The 6,230-nt window shown below is 37.7% G+C and overlaps 1 long non-coding RNA gene across 1 annotated transcript; it reads left to right on the forward strand.

The window, feature by feature from the left end:
- Positions 1–819: 819 nt before the first annotated feature.
- LOC147584532 (uncharacterized) lies at positions 820–6,230 on the forward strand. Its single transcript, XR_015250709.1, has 2 exons — positions 820–885; positions 5,239–6,230. It is a non-coding gene; the product is annotated as an uncharacterized LOC147584532 (long non-coding RNA).

Below are 6,230 nucleotides of genomic sequence, written 5' to 3' on the forward strand. Positions count from 1 at the left end.
GGTAAAATCCATTGAAATGCAAGATAAACCAGTGGGTTTTAATCTAAAAGATTGTCAAAAGTCAATTGATATAGTTTGATGTTCTTAACTGCATTCAATCTTTAAGATTCTACCGCTTGTTGAGTTTTGATGTAGTATCAAATGGTATTAACAATAATCTGAAAAGACCAATAAACTTCTCCTTTTTCCAACTACAAGTCTGTTGAGTCCATATTCTTTTTATGTACCATAACCCAAACAGATGTTAACAGATTGAAGGCAGATCTAGATGAGAGAATTCAGTTGTCTGAATTCTGAATGCTGAATTAGTGGTCTTCTGTTAAGCCATACATTAAAGATTTGTAAAAGTGTAAAACAATGTGTTCTTGCCAATTTCCTATTGTTTTGGAAAACATGGTTTCTATTTATGTTTGCATATGATTATTTGTTGTTGTCATTTTAAAATAAATTAGTAACTACACATTTTGTATATGTTTCAACTTGAATGTCTAATATAAGCAATCCCCACTTTACAATCTGCTATGTGGAATGAAATCCACGTCTACTGGAACCATGATTTTGGTTCTTACACAGCTTTGTGGTAACTCAGGTAAAATCTTGGACATTAATGAGTTACAGGTAGCACAGTAACATACAAAATGAGGACAACCTGTAGAGTAAATATCAATAGATATAACCCACTCTCTCTTCTCTCTTCTCTTCTCTTCTCTCCTCTTCTCTCCTCTCTCTCTCTCAAAATGAATACATAAAACTTGAAAGAAAACTACCCTGAAGAACAACTAAGATGAGCATACTGGTGTGTAAGGAGAGTAAACCAGAGGCATATGACAAGACTAAGTCATCTGGGAGACCCCTTTGCTGTGTTTGGGCAAGACTCTTAACCTGGTGGTGCTTCAAACCATTTATATTATTCCCCTTATGTTACTGGGAAATTCTATGAATGTAGTTAATTTCTAGAAAACCTTTTTAAAAAATGTAACTGCAGGACTTAAAAAAATTTAGGACAATGTTTAGAAGCGTACCCTAAAAGGTTAAAAGTGGGGTGTGACAGGAGGTAGAGAATAATGTTTCTGTGGGTGTTATTTTCCCCCAAAAAAAGAAAACAGTGCCTGATTTACAATCATCAGCCTCAGTCACAGTCTGTTGCAATTGTCTGAGTCCCTGTCCCACAGGACAGCTCTCCCACGCTTCCTCTGGCCATCTGGAACAGCCCTTCTGCACCTAATGGACTCCATGATCCTTCCCATTTCTGAGCTCCCTGTTTCTTCTTCTTCTTCCTTTTTTTTTTTTTTTTTTTTTTATTTCTGACCTCTTGCCTTCCTTCTAATAAAATAATCACATTCTTCCTTCTCTTTTCAAATGCTTAGTCATTCCCCTGCTCTAATGTGGCTATTTGTAACCTTCTCAACCCTCTTCCTGGTAATAGCTTGAGATGTCATCTATGAAATACTTTCTCATCAGGGGCTTATGGTTTTATGTGAATTCATGGTCACCGAGTTAAACCCAGTTATAAATGATCGCATGGAAAAGTAGCAGTGTTACCATTTTTCTATGCCAATACGCAAAGCATGAAGGACTAATTCTACTTTATAATTTTAATATACTATGGAGGTTACAAGGCATGTTTATCACCTGTATCTCACGTGGAGCTTGTGGAGCTCACAACACCTCTACAGAGAAAGCAAGGCAGGCCTTCTGATGCTGATGCCATTTCCTTATTTTCACAAGTGAAAAACATTCTATGATGATTTAGGTCTTATTTTGCAGAGTCCCGAAGACTCAGGTTTTCAGAGTCCCACTTCGGAGTTCTTTTCCCTTGCTCATGACATTTCTAAGTCTTAAAATTTATTTAAAATGAGCTGGATAAATGAATAAATCATTTAGTGAGACAGGGAGTGCTTTTCTTCTCCCAGTATAAAATGCATTGTTCAAGAAAAATAAGAACTCAAGAATTTAAATCTCTGTTCTCATCACTCTGGCTAGGTGACCAGCCTTAACTGGTGGTCTTCTAATGGTTTCTAAGCACTTAACGATCCCAGAAGATAAGTGAGATCCCATAACCCGGAACTCAAACATCTAGACATAGTTCAAAGAAAAATAATGATACATAAAATGGAGAAATTTATGCATGAGCAAAGATTAAAGGAACATGTGTATTTAATTGGCTAAGTAATACGCAAACTAGGAGTGTTATGAAAATGTGGAAAATGAGAATCTTGTATCTGAGCTCAAAGTTGGTAGAAATAATAACATGTAATTTAAGAATAGTCAAATGAGTCTAAGTTGGAGGAAAAAAGTGGAATCATCAAAGAATAGTATCCTCGGGGAAATAGTAAACATTATGTCATGCATTATTTAAAATAAGCTAACAAAGAATTGGGTTTGAATTATAAATAACACCCAAAACTGAACAAGCTTCTGTCAGTTCTCTGTTAAGTGTATTTGCCTTGCTGACATATGAAACCCTGATATTATTAGCAGCTCTGGACAAATACTCTGACAAGGCTTTTCCCTTGCTAACACATGTTTCATAGGTTATATGAACTCAAGCTTGATTGGTGAGACAAAGCATGAACTGTAAGTCACTGAATGTTACTAAGTTCCCAATCTAAGGGGCTTTTTTCTTTATCCATGTATTCTTACACTATTACAATGGAAACCATGTCGTCATACTGGGATTTATCCTAAGATATAAACAGACAAAGAAACCTTGGATTGCAAGTAACCTGTTCTATGAGTGTTATGCAAGACCATCAAATGTTTCTCATAAATTTTAACTTGATAAATGAGCGATGTCTTGCGAGAGGAGTAGTACATGATGCCGAATGTCACGTGATCACAACCGAGCCAATGGTTCTTGAAATTCACTTTGATAAATGACTGCGGTGGATTACAAGCATGTTGCCAGAATGGATTATGCTCCCAGATCAAGGTTGTAATGTGCATATATATATATATATAATATATATATATAATATATATATAATATATTTATATATATTATATATATATATATAATATATATATATAGTATTCATCTCCATTTCTGGCTCACAGTTCCCAAAGTCTTTGGAATTTCCTAAGTGTTAGGAGTGATTAAGGTGTGTTTGGTTAGGTTAGTGAGGTGACTTTTTTTGCAAAGCACTTAAGGATGGGGGCTGGTTGCCAGTGGAGCCAACCATTTGATAGAGGGTTGGAAATTTCAGTCCTACTCTCTGACCTCCAGGGAGGGAAGAGAAACTTGAGGTTAAATGAACTGCCAATGGCCAATGCTTTATGAATTATGTCTATGTGATGAAAGCTCCATAAAGACCCAGAAGACAAATTTCAGAGAACTTCCAGGTGAACAGTTGGAGAGGTGAGGAGAGTGGTACATCCTGAGGATGTCATAGAAGCTCCCTACACCTTCCCCATGTGTGTCCTTCCCCATACCTTGTCCTATGCGTGTCATTGATTATGGCTGTTCCTCAGTTGTATCCTTTTAGAGTAAACTGGCCATCTAGTCAGAAAGTGTTTCTCTGAGTTCTGTGAGTTGCTCTAGCTAATAAATCAAACCTGAGGAGGAGGTCGGAGGAACCTCTTACTGAGAGAGCTAGTTGATCTGAAGTACAGATAATAACCTGGACCTGCCAATGGCATCTGAAGTTGGGGGGCTGGGGGGCAGAAACTGTGCAGTCTTGTAATATGGAGACTTCAATCCATAAAGTATTACGCTATCTCCTGGTACACAGTGTCAGAATTGAGTTGAATGTCAGAATTCTTAGACCCCCAGCTCTTGTCCAAGAATTGTTGGTTGGTGTAGAAAAAAACCACTGCCCTCTCAACACCCATACACTGGAAAGTGGTGCTCCGAACACCAAAAGGGCATCATTTCCTAGAGTCAAACACCACCTATGCAATCACTGGGATATTCTGAAAACATCTGCTTACTCAATGAACTCTGAAAGGAAGGGAAAGAAAGAGTCAGTTTTCCTGTTCTTGCATCAAGTCCAGGTTTTTGTATTTTTCTTCTGTGTGCTATTACTTTCTCCTTTTCATTTTGACTTTCCTTTTTCTTGCTGGAACGTGACATCTGAATTCTTCTGAGTCCATTTTTTCCCAAATACTCAGCCAACCCCTATTTTAAATTACATTACCAAGTCCTCTAGTGCTTCCTATTCTGACAAACCGTGGTCTTCATGGATTATGTATTTTTGTAGTTATATGGCAAAGGGAACTAACTTTGACTGGGATGGGTGAGTGATAGAATAAGCTTGGTGTTTTTCTGTTTACCCTTGTCCAACACTTATGATTTTGTATATGCCGTATAAGTAATGTATTCACATTTTATTCCAAGTTGATTATACTTGGTTATACAACAATTTGATCACAAATTTGTAGAGTGTCCGTTAAGTGCCATGCACTATTTTAGGCCCCAGAGATAGAGAAATAAATCAGATGCAGTCCCTCTCTGCCACAGTAGCTCTCTTTCTTCAAGTTAGAGAGCATTTATCACATCATCTTATAGTTAATGTCTTTGAGCTTAGAGGGGGGCATGGTATGCCACGAAAAGAGGGAGGCTAGAGCAACTAACCCAACCTAGAGAACAAAGAAATCTTTCCTGAAAAGAGCTCACTATTTCAGAAAGAGCTTCGATGTATTTAGCACTTTCTAGCTGACAAAACGTATTCTCACTCGGTCATTTTGAAAATGTTTATGGCATAGAGATTACTCGTTGCTATTGCTATGGTTTGCACTTGAGGAAGCTGATGTACAACACAGTTTATGTGTCCAGTGGAAGGTCCCATACAGGATAAGGCAATGAGATTTCAGTCTAGATGTTCTAGGTAGGACTGTGGAATTCTACTGCCCCATGTTTCAAAGCCATTCTCTCTCAGCTTCTTTAAAGTCCCTGCCATTATCATAGCAAAGGATAACACCGCATCTCAGAGTCCCTCATCTAAATAAAAACTGAAAAAATTAGTCTGCATCTTTGACTCCCATTTTCATCAAAGAGGGCTGCTGGCTGATATGTTCTTTGGCATTACCAGCAGGAACATTCTAAAGGCTGTGCCATTTCCATGCATTTTTCATTCAGTGACTTTGGAGGCACTTTAACAACAGCATCTACTTTTCTTCATATGCATCTTGACATCGACCCGAGTAAAACTAACGTCCTGTCCTGTGCTTTAGCATGTCCCCTTTGTTATTAATGTCTCTAGTGAACAGGTACCATTTTTTTTCCTTTTTCCACTTTAGGTAAACATGTACTTCTGAAGAAAGCCTGGAGGGAGATTTTCTTCTGGTACAGAATAAAGACAACCTTACAAGCTGGCCATTATTGCTCTATGCCTGACTAGAGAACTGAATTAATCATTTTCTAAGTATGGGAATGGGGGGAAAACAAAGGTGGCTGAGAGAAGTGTAGTTAGTACCTGTTTATGCAACTGTCTAAACCCTCTGATGCTTTACAACGTCCCTGTCGGAGGAACAGTGAGCCAAAAAACTAAGAGCTGTAACTGACTGGGCAAATGGAAGTCTTCGCTTTAAGCTTTGTAGACAGACACCTGTTTGTGAAATTGGGGACCAGTTTTTTAATACTCATTTTTATGCAATATGTTCATGTATGAATTCTTCCTCCTAATCCCCAGAGACCACACCCATTAGAATATTCAATTTTTCATCATGGAACCTGTCATCCTGGACTGTCACTGAACAGTTGGGTTGAGTGTCACCCACACCCTAGAAAAGTGATTAACTGGAATTTTAACACCCGTGCTAAGTGTGTGTGGCAGTATAGGTATTTCTCAGTGGCTGACAGAATGATGTGGCTATAGACTGTCTAACTGAAACAGATTTGGTAGAACAGTTTCAATTATGTACCCAAAGAAAGATTCTGGACCAAATGCAGCCTCATCAAATGCAGTTCAGTGAGTCTGAAAGCAGGTGTAAATGTAGTGGAACCAGGAACTGCAGACCATGTAATTTGAAAATGTTCATCATCCAATATACTTTGAAGATTATAGACAGGGGCCAGGCTTGTTAAATAAGTTACCATTAAAAAAAATTGCATTTTGTGCTAAACCCAAAGGAAGGACAAATTATCACTGTTTTGCTTCGCTTTAAAAATGAAATTAAATGCACCATGTGGCAGTGTATTATGTAATTTACATATGTTATTATGGCAAAATTTTATTATTTTGCCTGATGCAATTAGCTGAAAAGATATAAATAAAACTGATAAGAATCTC

The sequence above is a fragment of the Puma concolor genome, chromosome A1 (genome assembly GCF_028749965.1).
Source record: "Puma concolor isolate L17-30 chromosome A1, mPumCon1.1.hap2, whole genome shotgun sequence".
Classification (NCBI taxonomy): domain Eukaryota; kingdom Metazoa; phylum Chordata; class Mammalia; order Carnivora; family Felidae; genus Puma; species Puma concolor.